The sequence below is a fragment of the Melozone crissalis genome, unplaced genomic scaffold (assembly GCF_028551555.1).
Source record: "Melozone crissalis strain CALT ecotype California unplaced genomic scaffold, PUWL_Pcris_2 ptg000023l_1, whole genome shotgun sequence".
Lineage (NCBI taxonomy): Eukaryota > Metazoa > Chordata > Aves > Passeriformes > Passerellidae > Melozone > Melozone crissalis.
The window spans coordinates 7,226,967-7,241,941 of record NW_026535801.1 but is presented as its reverse complement, the minus strand read 5'-3'; positions in this window follow the sequence as shown (position 1 = coordinate 7,241,941).

Genomic DNA, 14,975 nt, shown 5'->3' with positions numbered 1-14,975 from the left:
TGATCAGCAGTTCATCATCTGGGACTGCTCAGAAAGCGCAGTACTGATCACTGGGGTATTCCAGCAGAGACTGGAATCAGCAGCACAGGATTTCTGTCTTCAGCTAGTTTTTAATTGCACAGACACTCTACACATTTCACTACCTGAGAGTGACCTTGGTGAGCTACACTGAGACTCACGACGTGCCTTTGTTATTGACACCACCAGTGCAAGGTCTGGCACCAGCCCAATGGCTCCCACTTCACACCAGGGCACATAACCCTAAAGCCATCAATCATTTGTGATACAGCATAAAAACCAGGCTCATTTTTGTCAGGAAACTACTCAGCACAAGGTAGAGATGATGTGTCTGTTATGCCTTCTGAGGAGTCACTTTGGCTGGACACATCCCCAGCTCTGCCTCCATCACAGCGATCAGCAGGACGCTGAGCAAAGCCCCTGTTGGCCTCACCTGGGGTCAGGGCTGGCCCAGACCACCTCCATCCTCCTTGGGTGGGGCCACCCACGCTGAGCTGGCCATCTCATTGATGCCAGTCCTCAGGGGAGGGAGGAGGGAGGTGATCCCTGCCTGAAGAGCCAGTCCTGGAGGAAGACACAGCTCCAATATTCACACTGCTCTCCACACAGTGCTTGTGCAACTGCAGCCTCCATCAAGTGCTGTTTTGACAGCCTGAAATGAGGGACACCATTCCTCATGAAGGAATCTGAGCTGTAGCCACTGACTCAGAAAGTGCCTTGTTCACACTCTGCATCTGCCAATCTCAGCAGCCTGCCTACGCTTCAGGAATATACGGGCAAATCAAGGTAACGTGACACGTAGGGCATTCTTGAATATTAAATTCATGACACATTGTTGATTCATTTATAATTCATCACAAATTGCAATGCAAATATTTGGCTAAAGTGCAATGATGTTGGGAAAGACAACCTTTTTTTTTGTTGTTGTTGTTCTTATTTAAACAGAGACCAGAAATAACACATCCCACTTGGTCTAGTAGTGAGTCCACCTCAGAGAAGACACCAAGAACAGCAAAATCCCAAATCCTGTGGACTGGAGTCAAGAACTAGAGGGCAGGAAATCCTCCCAAGTAAGAAGGATTCCTCCAGAAAATAAATGTATCTGGTGTACCTCATTACAAACAGGGAAATGCCTTCACACATCCATGCACGCCATTAGTACAGAAGAATTAATTTGCTGAAATACCCTGTGAAATTGCTGTGTGGCTAAGCAAAGTGAAAAATAATACAGTAGGTCCAAAAAAATATATACTTATATTTAATTTTAAAATTATTTTTCCCCGCTTTTTCATTCCCTCAAGTCAGTCATCCAGACATTCACGCAGTCGGTTTAGCAGGAAGCTCAGGCTTGAATGAAGCAAGAAAGCTTCACCAGAGTGCTGCTGAAAAACATTTTCTGGACTACAGGGGCTCAAAGGTGGGCAGAGAGAACTTGTTTTCTGTCTTGAGAGATCAACACCTGCCAGCAAAAATTGTGACACTATTATCTGCAGCCTACAGAGACCTCCAGCGACACCAACCACCAAGAGGAGACGGAAGCAGTTCTAATCCCTTGTCCCCTGAGGAACAGTATCCTTTGGTTTTTAAGCTCCTGTAAGTTAGATTTTGTTTAATTATGATTACTATCACTCTCTGTTATCCTTTGGTTCTGCTGAGGCGATGCAAAGAAAGAACAACAATAACTTGAAAAACAGATAACATATGAAAAAAAGGTCTGTCTTAGAGGTCTAGTGGTTCACTTTCAGGTCCAATTGCACTAGGTAGGAAAGTACAGGGAACAAAGCATAAGGCAAACATATATAATTTTTTTTCCTGTAAAAAGAAACACAAAAATTCTATAAACACCACTCTTATCTTGAAGCAGTTGTCACAACTTCAAAGTCTCGTGGCTGAGATGGAGAAGATATTCAGGGACACAGCTATGATTAAGCATTTGAAAAAATTACTAAGAGATCACTAGACATCACTCACACTAAACTCTTATTTAAAATGTCTGATGGGAAATGTCTCTCCATCAAGAGAATAAAGCAGATTCAGACAGTGTTAGCTAGAGACAGCCGCAGCTGGAAGGCTTTGCTGTGTGTGCTGAGACTGCAAGGGCAGATGTATGGCCAGCACCAAGAGCAGAGCTGGAACCACCTGGGCTGAACGTGGCCACGGGAGCTGCCGCTCGAATGGCATCTGGACATCAGCAGGGCTGTGCCACTGGACCTCTGCCAGCAGGGTAAGGCTCCTCCAGCCAGGGGGAAACGGCAGCAGGGGAGAGCAGAGGGGAGCCCTGATTGATTTCCAAAGCCTTTCCCAGGTGCTCCAGCTCCCCCTGACAGGCATCGCCCAGAGGAGCTCACGCCAGCTGTAACTGCAGTGAAATACTAAGAAGAGACTGTCCCAGTTTTGCTTCAGACTGGAAAGTCATCGGTTTTTTTACCGTGCATTCTTAAACAAATGACACTCTTACTTCAACAAAATCAGTTTCAGACGCTGAGGAACTACTTCTTCTCCCAAACACTAAACAAACAAGATGAAAGCTCCACTGATCTCATCACAAAAAGCTCCCACGAATTTAACAGTGCAGGGATTCCCTTTCCTGCATTTCCAGGATTACCATATTACTGTGGTGTGCAGAATGGTTTTACACCAGCCTTGCTAATTCAGGCAGGCTCTGAATAGCAGCGAGGCCAGCCAAGGAGGCAGTGCCTTTTATTCCTCCCCTGCTGCTTCCTTAGTATGCGCCGAGCACGCGTGGCACGGAGCATCGGCCTTTTCTTCGCGCTTCCGCGCGGGGCACGGCTCTTGTGGCAGCATCCCCCAAGTGAAGGCTGCCTTCATTCACAGGGGCACACAGGTGTCCTCCCTGCCTGCCAGCAAGGGCAGCAGCTGTGCCAACCTCAGCCAAAAACCCACACTCCCAAATTGGCTGTGCATGAGGATACCCAGAGCCCAACGCCTCGCCAGCCCCCAAAGCTTTATCCAGCTCCAGGGATGCCCAGGAGGAGCAGGAGAGGCCTGGGGGCTGCTGGATGGCGACAGAGGACAATGATCTGTGTATCTGAGTGCATCTGCTGTCCAGCTAATGTGGCCCTCAGTTATGGGAGAGGCTGGGTTTGGTCATGCTGGAGATAGAAACCCTTAATTAACCCAATGTGCTCATGTTACTATTACTGACTTAGAGGTAGTTTTCACAACAAACCAAAAAGTAATTAAATTCCTCTCCTTTATTATTTAACCCAATTGAATCTTATTTTCATAAGCACCTTAGCTGGTAGAACAAAATACGTCCCATTTCCTGGGTGCCTGACAAGAGTTTAGTTCTACAGATGACCAAAGTCCCTTTCTGAAGACAAATGTATGTGCTGGCACAGACATGCTTATACAAGTATGTTACATATTATTACACTTTACACAGTATTTTAAATATTGTTTGTATCATTACCCACTCCGCTGTACGGCCAAACTACCAGGCAGTGCCATTGCCCCTTTGCAGAAGTTATCTGCTAAGAAAATAAAGCCTTTAATAGGTAATGTCCCAACAACCCAAGTATCACCTGCAGAAACCATACAAAGCACAAACCTTGTGACATGTATTTGGCTCAAGGCAGTGCCTTTTATATATATATATATATGCATATATATTAATATATATATATAAAGTGCTTCTGGCTATATAAATATTACTCTCATTTTTAAACCAATGCTTAAATAAAGAATATTTGCTTTTGCCTACAATTATTTGTCAGGTTTTTTTTTTCCCCCACAGAATGACAGAAGAGACTGTCTTTTCAAAGTGACAGAACAAAAGAGATTACAGTGATAATCAAGTTACCTTAGATAGAAAGGAATGAGAGATTCAGAGCTACTCCTCTACCCAACAATACTCAGACTTCATATTTTCATCTGCTGGGTGAGCACTATCTCTGTAAGGTTTATTTAAACATATAGCTTTTCCACTACAGCATTTTCTGGCTCCTTAGACTTCCTCTAAGGATTTTCAGCTAAAAACAGGTTATAGTTTCAAAGCACAGTCATAACAGAAATTGGAGAGGATATATCACCGTAATTGTGTTTACCTTATAATGAAAGAAAATAAGGAATATTCCACCTACTTGAACTAGAATTCAAAGAATGAACAAAAAAACCAAAGAATAAACCCACTAGGAGGAAACAGAACAATTTCTGTCTATCCCCAGACAGTCTATAAGCAAATACTGCAATAATTATCCTAAGACAAAGCCAGCAGGAGAGATTTACACTCCTGGGGTGTACACAGAGCCCACAGCCCTTTGAGCCATGCTAAAGAGAAGTGCCAAAATTCAGAGTGAGCACAATGATCCACCCCCAATCCCCCAGCCACAGAGCAGTTTTCCTTTCCCATGCTGCAGGTGAAGACCTCCAAGCTCAATCCTCCACAGCTGGGCTTTTATTCCTCCCCCCATTCATTTTTAATTATCAGCATGGAAGACAAGCCACAACTTGTGCCACAAGTTCCTCTCTAACTGCATTTGAGGATGAGAAGGGGACAGTGTTGGAGCAGCCCTATAGTCCTCTGCAACTGGGTTAAATCCCAGAGCACAGAGGGTTCAAATAAATGCATGTACCAAATACACCCCCAAACCTCTTGGTCAGTGTGTCTGACAAAATTCTTTCAGAGACAGAAAAAAAAAAAAACAATGCAAAGCAGTAAGAAAAGCCTAGTTTTTATGTAATCTTTCAGCAGCTAAAGTCTGGATTTAACACCAAACTAGGATCAGTTTCAGCATGGGGAGGATCTGGCCTTTTCAGGCTGCTTTTTACATCAGCTCAGCTAGTTGGCAAAGACATTGCTAAAATGGGGGTTCTTTGCTGTCACACAATTAAAAACACTATCAGGCAACAGTGGGTAGGTATCAAGTTCACTTCCATCCCATTTTTGAGATTTCTATTTGATGCCAAAACACCAAACCAGAGCCATAATCCAACCTGAAACACACATGGGTGAACCTCAGGGCATCTCTCTTTGGCCCACCAGGGAGCAGCCCTCTGGGAACGGGCTTTCATCCACAGGCACTCAGAGAGTCAGAGAAACGTCCAAGTCTTCATCTTTTATTCACCTTTTCCTCTCTAAAACATACCAAACTTCCATTTTTTAGTTTACCCATTGTTCAGTCATGAGCACAGTATTTGCATTCATAAAGGCTCCCTGAATATGAACATTAGAAATGTAATTATAAGTACTTATGGAGTGGTCCAGTCTCAAAAACACCTCCAAGGAAAGTGTCCCAGGCCTGCCCATCTTAAGTATGCAGCTCTAAATAAGACCATGCCAGGAATCATTTTTTGGCAAAACATTTTCTTTTCCTTGGATGGAAGTGCCACTTCCTCAAAACCCAACCATGCTGGTCTTGAGGAAAGCTGTGTTAGAAAAAGACCTTAATTTAAATACCTCTGATATTTTTGGCCTTTGAAAGCCAAAAAATATTGTGGGGTAAGACAAACTTATCTGGGTTACAGGTGCAAGACCCAGACAGAAGAAGAGGTGGACAAGACAACCCCTAAGCCATGTGCTCCCTGTGCTTTTGGGATGCTCATTCCCAAATTCCAGAGATTTAACAAATGGCTGTGAGTGCTGGAATTACCAGCACTCTTCTGTTCCAGAGGCTGAGCCTTCTGCCCTAATGAAACTTCTCTTCTTCACATCCAGCTGCTTTAGAGCCTTTGGTGAGCCAAGGGCAGCACTCTAAGGGCAACCCAGGGATTTCCAAACAAAACACACAACCAAGGTTCACTCCATCAGCTGAGAAACACCGCTTCAGATGGAGCCAAACAACCAAAAATATATTTCTTATTGAATTTTGTTTTATATTTCTTTGCATGGCAATTAAAAAGCTTATGGCCAAAGATATAGGAAGCAGTAAAAATGATGCATATGAGAAGATCTTACTGAACTTAATGCAGCATGAAATTATCCAACGGGCTGCTTTAAATACTTTGCTGTAAAAATACACACCATAAGAGCATGTTTCACTGCTCTTTGTTTAATAGTGGAGTTAATTAAGAAAAAATACAGTATTTTCAGAGATTAAAAAAAACAAAACAAAAAAATCAATATTTATGATCTCAGAGAGTTCCTAGACATAAAACTCACTGAGAGCAGCAGCACTAGGCATGAATGTAGAAGGACTCACTTCTCTTTTTTAATTCCCTGGAACCAGATTTTTCAAAGCAGTATGAAATACTACAGGAGTCATTTCTATTCTGATTGACTTTTCATTTTATCAGGCTCAACGTGTTTAAACCACTATCTTGACGTGACCTGAAATATTCCAGGGTTATGGTTATTTTATAAATGATTATCAAGAGCAAATTTACAAATTAATCCTAAAGTAGCAAGGAAAAAAAAAAGAGAACACTGAATAATTTCAGCAACACTTCCCAATGTTTGCACAATTCTCTGTTTAATTCCCACTAGCCAAACGCCTCTGCTGGCACAGAGCTGGAGATGTAGCACTGCATATTCTGGCCAATTAAAGAGTTCTAATTTTTTTTTTTTCTTTCACTTAACCTTATTAACTCCTCCAGTGCTGACACAAAGACATCAGTTCCATTAAACTTCAAATTTTAAAAGTTAATGGGACTTTATTCAAGCAATTCACTGGTGGCCCACTTTCAGGGAAGGACCCAGAGCACCCATCAATGTGGGACCTCGTGTATTTTGACAGCAATGGTTGTAATTAATTTCTTATCTTGCACCATATCAGGTGGCTGGTACAGCCACATATTAATTCTCCTCCCTGCCCTTTGAAATGCATCCCCTCCTGCTGACAAGATCAGCCATAAGAGCATCTGAAATGAAGCAAATAACATTTCTAAAATTCAGTAGGAAAGATGTGGATACAAAATAATTTTTTAAAAACAAATTAAAGCAGCAGAACGTAGGTTTTGCCCACCAAGCACTTCAGCAGCAATTCCAAATTTAGTCAATAGCTGTCAAATATGTTAATCTTAATTTCTTTTAAAAACCTTGCAGTTGATAGAATGCTGAAGGAGAACTTTTAAAAATATTGTTGGTATCATTCCCCACTCCACTGAATGCCCAAACTACCTGCTTGGTTTTAAAGTATGTACTTTTCTATTGTACTTTTTTTTCTTCCCCCACTAGGCCAAGGAAAGAAAATAATGCTGAGGATACTTATTTTCTAAAATACTCTAATGAAGTCAGTGGAGACTCCAGGAGCTCAATGCCATAAATAGAGAAAAGAAACAGAACATATCAATCAAACCAACCCAGCCTGAATTGCATCTATAACAAAACAAGGAAGGCAACAACAGCCTGTTCAGCAGGGGAATAACAGAGAAAATATTGACTTGTTAAACTATGGACATATTTTGAGCTCTGAGGAGGCTGTAATTGTTTCTAAATAAAACTAAAAGTCCAGCAGTGTGGTCAGCCTGCTCCTGGAAGGATTCGTGCCGCTGCACTATGAACAACAGGTGGGATTTTTATTGCCTTTTTTTTTTTCCTTAGAACAAAAATATCAACACTTGCTCATTTTCAAAATGGTGTGCACACCAATACCTCCTTTTTTGGCCACAGAAAAACTTCCGTATTTATATCACAATTCATTCCTGGTTTAATTGACCTTTCAGATGGCCTTGAATGAGTCTGAAGTGTAACTACAGCTGTGGCACGACCCCAAGGGCATTTCCAGTGGCCCAAGCATGCCTAGGTAGCAGCTGAGGTGGAAGAGCAGCACCTTGAAAACCAACAAGAGGCATTCCCAGAGCACTGGGGAACGTGGATGCTCCTTCCTGGAGCAATGCTTCCAGGTTCTTACACATGCAGCATCCACAGCTGCCTCTCTAACAAACCTGGCTCCGTTTTCAGCAGGGATTGTGTTTGTTACTGGCGGGACAATTGCTGTGGGCCTTCCTTCCCCTCCTGACACAGCTCTCCTGCAGCCACTTGCCAGCCGAGAGGCACAAAGCCCTCTCCTTTCTTGAGTGGTAATTATATTTCTCCTCGTTACAATGAAATCCTTTCTGTGATTAAATTTCAATCTGAGCAGGCTGATTTCCTCATTTGCAGAGATTTTATTAGTTTGTGGGAATGTCTGCTTCCCCACCTCTGAATTTATTCTTAAATTACTATTCCTTTTTTCTTTCTTTTTTTCCCCTCCAAAATCCCTCTCTTTCAAGTGACATTTGCCAACATTAGTCTGATTTAAGACCTTTTATCCAACCCATTGCCTTTTACTTAACTATATTGCTTCCAAGACCACTGGGATCTCCAGGCATTAATCATTAGCATTCATGCTGGAGCTGACTTTAGGCAATGAGTTACCAGCCTTTGGGGAACACCATGCACCACCAGCTGAAATGCTCTGAACAGTCTGCCCTGGTGAATTAACTCTCAAGCAAACTCTCTCCCCATACCTGGCCTTCTTCTTAAAACTCTTGTTGTGCAGCACTGAACACCAACTCCAAGGCTGAGACCAGCACACCCCCCATCCAACCTTATCTCATCCCTTAATTTAGACTGAATTTTGTCAGAGCACATGTCACAGTTGAGACAGCCACAATACACAGAGCATCACCACACAATTTCAGAAAGCTCCAATCCATACACAGTAACACCTCACCCCTTCAGACGGCTTCAGGCACCTGCCCGGAGAACCAGCACATCACTTCAAAAAGCTGCAAGCATCGGCCCTTCTCATTCTTCAGCCCAGCCTTTTATCCCCTCCTGTTGATGCCCTGCACCTGTGTGCCCTCTGTTCCCTTTGGTGGTTGGTCAGTGCCCCTGGGCACTCCATGGCTCGTTCCCTTCAATAGCATTCACCTGTCCTGCACACCTGCAGCCCATTGGGGATGAGGCTGGGCCCAGCCCCACTCCCAATTATCACAAACTATGTACAGAACTTCCCTCAGTCTAGAGAAGAGAGGCCCATGGTCCAAGCTCAACACTATGTCTTGAAAAAACAGGCCAGACCCATTTGGCTTGGCCAAATCAGTCAGTTGTGTTGGTCAGCCATTCACCAGCAGACTGAAAGCTGGATCATCTTGGTTGGATGAAGTCAATGAGTGGCAAAAGCTCCCACATCCTCAGCCAGAAGGGCCACACCCTATGGATGCCTGAGAAACATCTAAAATTCGTCAGTTTGTCTGAATAAGTAACATAACAAAGTGCCCCATATGAACCAAAAACTAAACCAACAAGCCAACATTGACCACCTTGCTAAAACCACCTTGCACTTAGTGTCAGGGTTGCTGCCACAGCACAAGTTCTGTGCAGCAGATATTCCCAAATATCTGCTCACACTGCATCTTGTATCACAGCCACTTCCTATACACACCTATAAACTACTATCAGAAAGAACCTGCCAAATAAAACCTTATCTTCAACCATTGTGGCCATTACATCAAAGTGTTTTTTGCATTTTGCAGAAGTGCCTCGACCTTGTCATCTTGCACAATTCAGGGTGCACTCAGCCCACTGTAGACACCCCATATTAAAACACTGCAGCGTTGGTTTCTCAAAGCACATGGAAACTTTCTCCTGCTTATTTTGGGTAGCTCTGGGAAATAAAATGGGAGCAACACACTTCAACTTTAGCCTCACTTAAATTCAGCGATGTCCCATCAAAGTAGCCACATCCTTGCTTTCAGTTTTAAGCTGTATTTTGCATAAATCCCAACCACAATTCAAGCCTACATCGTCTTCAGGGTGTCCAGGAACACCCCAGGAGATTTCCAAGGTTCCCAAGGATCCATCATGTTCCCAGAAGGGTCCCCTGATCCCAAAGGGGTTGCTCTTCCTGAAATACACAAGCCAATTTGCATTGTTTTATTTTGTTCTGTTGGTATTATTGTTACAGAACAGAGGTGACATTCCCAGTCAGAACAGATCAGTGGGAACACAGACATTTCCAGGAGGGGAGCACTTAGGTGTCATCCTTAGGTGCTCTTCCAAAGGCATTGGGGGCACAGGGGCTGCCAGCACGTGCCCAGCAAGTTTTCCCAATGGCAGGAAGAGGTCTGGTGCCCCCAGTGCCCTCCACAAGCTCTTCCAGAGGGTGGAAGGCTGGTCTACAAGGTGAAATCAGTACAGAGGAAGTCAAAATGTGCATGCAACATGTGTCTGTGATTCCCCACAAATTGCCCATGTGAAGAGATTTAACCTGCATTACAAATGCCTTTTCATGGCTGCAGTCGAGGCAGAGCTCTTCTTTCAAGGGAGGGGAAAGCTGAAGCTGCTCTGTTATTGTACATTTCAGCTCAAGTTTCTGGCACGTTTCCCTTGCAATGCATAACTAATATTCTTAGGCAGCACCTAATAACACAACTCAGACATGCTACCTGTAGGACAGTTTTTTCAGAACACCCATCAGAAGGCTTTGAACTGTGTCTGTTAAGTTTTTGTGTCTTTCCCCTGTGATTAGGGCATCAGTTTCAAAGCAGCTCTCAGCAAACTCGGCCGCTTCACGGAATTCGCTTGTGCAGGCCAAATAGCCAAACACACACGCACACGCAATTAAAATCAAATGCCTAGATGATCATTTCAGTTTTAATTAGATTTTACCAGGACTATGAGTTAAGGCTGCAGGCTGAGATGTTGATTTAAAGCTGTAGCTAATGTGTTTTATTGCCAGATTTGCTCATGGTCAAAGCTAATTATCTCTATTATGCTTACATGATTTTCCAAACAACCAAAAAAGAAAAGGCATTAAAAAAGTGAGTTTGTTGCAAGCAGATTGGCCTGACAGTGTCTGGGTGTGCACGTGCATGTGTGTATTTACCAGCCATTTAAAACCAAGATCTTCAGTCATACAGGGAAAAAAAACCCTAAGCAATTAGCAGATGAAGTGTTGTACTGTTAAACAAACATCTCATTTCCAAGACCCACCAGGAAGCACTGAATGCAATACAATCTTAGGCTCTTCCTAAATGCAGTGATATTGTGGGAAGATCTTTAGAAGAAGAGTAAAGAAATGCTGAGTAGTTTATTGAAATCATATCTTAGAATGTAAGGGGGTCTAAAGGGAATTTTCAGTGGCTTTCAATGGGAAAAATATCAATTGCTGTTTTTGTTTTTTGTGGTTATTTTATTCTTCTCACTATTAACATTCCTTAATTTTATCTCAGGGAAAATGAAGAATGGAAAACACTGAGGAAAAAAGAACAAGAAAATGTAAATCTAAAGATTTTTTACATTTTTAATTCCTAAAACTGCCAAGAAATTTCAAAAGAAACAGCAATTGGGGAAGGAAAAAAAAAAAGCAAGCCATAACTGCTCTGTTTGAAGTAAAGCCTTGCCTCTTTTCCTCAGAAAGAGTTCAGATATGTCTTGAAAAGCCTTCCCCACTGCTCTTCCCTCCTCCTTGAGCAAGGACCCAAGAGTGTTCGCTCTTGCTTTCATCTCTCTATCCACTGCCTCCACCCTGAACGGGTGCTCAGGGTCAGCTATCCTCTTGTTCTTCTAGCAGGGAGCATCCTGTCATGTGCAGGCCTTCCAAGGAAACTCCAAGAAACTTGTCTTCCATGAGTTAAACCAAAAATAGCACACATACAGCCAGCCAATACTTCCTCCCTCCCCGCTCCTGTCAGAACAGATTGCATTTTGCTTCTGTTTTGATTTTTAAAGGAAAACATTCTGGACAGAAAGAGAGTATGTTTTCCCACTAGAAAATGTTAGTTTTCTTTGAAAAAAAAGGAAGAAAAACTCCCCAAAAAACCAACCCTATTGGGTTGCAATGCCTCAGTGGTTTCTTCTCGAGGCGAGTCCCCCAGAGTGGCAGGGCCAGCAGGGAAGAACAGAGTGTTCCCTTGAGTCAAAAATTGCTCCATTTTCAAGTGTTTTGGCTCACCACTGGAACTGATGGTCACCTCTCCCACAAAACTGAAATAGTCTTCCATGCTGTTTCTGTAGGAATGCCATGGGGCTCCACAGGCTGCCAGAGGTGCCCGCCGTGGCTGTGAAGCTCAGCGTGGTGGAAAGGCAACGTAAATGGCGCATTTTAGGGCAAAAAATTCAGAGAAAGGAGATGTTTCACCCTCTCTGAACACAATGCTCTGTTGCTGAACATGCAAGCAGGATGCCTCCTATTTATAACTTTAATTCCCTGGTAGTTACTCTGTAGTGGGAAATTGTTTTTCCCTAATTCTTTCTGTTGATGGAGACGCCTTCCCAGCTGCCACTCAGCCATGCCATGGAGCTCATCACACTGGGATGAGGAAAATCATGGGAACATCAGCCCCAGCACAGGCAGATCCACAGAAGGAACTCCTACAGTGAGGAGACCACTGCTGATGGCCTGACAGCTCATCCCTAACAAGCCAAGGAGGTTCTTGGCAACCAAAAGTAGCAGCACCACTAAAGCAGCAGTCTGCTGTCACCAGATAAGGAAACCACTTTCTCAACATTATTGATAGAAAAGCAAAGTACTGACTGCCTGTCCCTGCCCAAAGCCTCACATGCACAGCATTAAAAGATATCAGTAGTGGACTATGTAAAATCTCACTGGAAGGTTAAAGAAAAGAAAAAGAGAAAGCTGGCTTTAATATTTTAATTGCCATTGCATTTGACAATTTTAGGCTTTGGCTAGAGCAAGGATCTAACAGAGACCCCTGCTAATAATTGCTTTTGCATTTACAGTTACAAGGCTATTGAAACAATTTTTATGAGCAGTACTGTAAAACAACTCCAGATTTTCTGATTTAGCCTTGTTAAAAAACTCCAAAATACTGGAGTAGAAAAGCACTAAAAAACCAAAGATATTTTGCTAAAACAACCCCTACATTGTTTCTGGTCAGCTATGATGCTGTTAAGATATCCAGCAGCAGAACCAAGGCCAGACAGAGCACCTCTGATGCTACTGTGCATGTGACACCAAAACCTGGACAGACACAGCACCCAGGGCATGCCCACAGAATTATTTCCACCTCTTTCCCCAAGGTGTTCTGGGCTGCCCTCTGGTCTCAGCATGTCACCATCATATTTTCTGAAAAATCCCTTTGCCCAGGATTTTCTCCTGGGAAGCTGAAAAGCCTTATAGAAAAAGGAAAACAATAATTATCTCATTTGCTTCTCCTGTGTTTTGCTCATGTGGAATGTGTTTGGAGATTGTTTATCCACAGGTGATTGTTCCATTGGATTCTGCTGTGAGTTGTTTTGGCTCTTTGGCCAATCAGGGCCAAGCTGTGTCAAGACTGTGGAAAGAGTCACGAGTTTTCATTATTATCTTTTAGCCTTCTGTAAGTATCCTTTAGTATAGTTTAGTATAGTATTTTTTAATACAATATAGTATCTTAAAATAATAAATTAGCCTTTTGAGAACATGGAGTCAGATCCATTCCTTTCTTCATCTGGGATACAAGATCAGCAGGTTTGTGGATCCCACAGCCACCCCCAGGACGCTGCAGCAGCAGGTTTGCAGGTGTGTGCTCATGCCTGTGTGCTGCAGGTCACCCATTAGTTGTATCAGGTCTTTGCTGCAGCAATTTTACTGTCACTTGCTTTAAGGGAACAGCAGCTGGGCTTGCTTCTTTGGTGTGTGTATTTCCAAGCAAGTCAGCCAAGACTGGCCTGTGAATGCAGCAATGAAAGGCCCCTCTCAGAGAGCCTTTCCCTGGGCATCCAACAAAGGGGAAAACGAAGAGCTAAGCCTGGACGAGACCCAAAGAGCTCTTCATATGAATAACTGCAAATGGGAAAAAGATGCCCCAAGAGACAGAGCTGGAGGCGAGTTGTGACAATGGTTAATAACTCCCAAGGCTGGCAGGGCTGAGGATTATTTAACAGCCCAGCATGCCAGTAGCATTGGATGGACACCATCACCCTCTGAAGTCCTGAAGGATTCTGTTCAGTCTGCTTCTAAGTGACAGCTGCAGATGAAGACAGAGCTTTTTTGCTTTTCCAGCACTGAACAAATTGCACTTTTCAGCAACACCTGGCCAAGGTTTCTGCTTCCGTCTCGTGCTCCTCGTACCTTCTTAGTCAAACAGAATCCAGCCATCATTTTAACTTTCAATCCACAATGGAAAGGTCAGATCCCGTGGACAGAGGCCAAAGCCTTTGTTTGCAGCCCCAAATAGGATTGCATTAGTTAAGCCTTAGCTGCCGTTCTCAATTTTCTTCATTCACAGTATACATTGGCAGCCAATTTAGTTGAAAGAAATTTGGCAACTGCTCTTGGACCTTCATCCTCCACTGTTGCTTTCTCTCCCAGTTAAACCAACTATTTTCCTTTGCTATTAATGACAGATACTAAAGCATCTCGCTAGTGCCTAGGCAGAGCAAACAAATGTGTGCCTGTTTCAGGAATGACTTGGCCCAAACCATGAGGATCTGATAGCAATTAATGCCTACAGACAGAGACTTTTTTCTTCCTATTGAAGCATTTCCATATATATCACAGGGCACACCACCACCCAGCATGCAAAAAGTGACAGTGTGTACAGAATGATGTATCTATCAAACTGAACAAAACAGGAATTCAGACCCCTGAGGGCTGCAGAGGGATGACAACAGGATGCATTATGACTGGGAGGGCAGAAGCCTAACTGCAGGCATGGTAGATTTTCTCTACTGAACAACTTAATATGGTATCCATTGGTTTTTATGCTATGATTTCAAATACATAATTCTTCCTTAGAAAGTAATGACAGTGCTAAGTGTATGAAGATCCTAAGACTTCAAAAGTAGCCCTCAAATACTGCTTTTCATGTAATGGACCTCTCCTAATACGGATCAGGATAGCTCTCAACCCTGACATCACCAGATGCAATGACTTGCCAGAGGAAGGAGGCAAAGGATGTGTCATCTCCTGGCCTGCACCACCAGCACGCACTTATCTGGGGTATTTGTTTCTCATCAGTAAAATGGAACCTGCATGCAGGGGCATACACATTTAACTCACAGCTGGCTATGCCATGGAAATCTGCAGTGTGAAAGGTGCTTGCACACAAACTCCTTGGCATGCTGG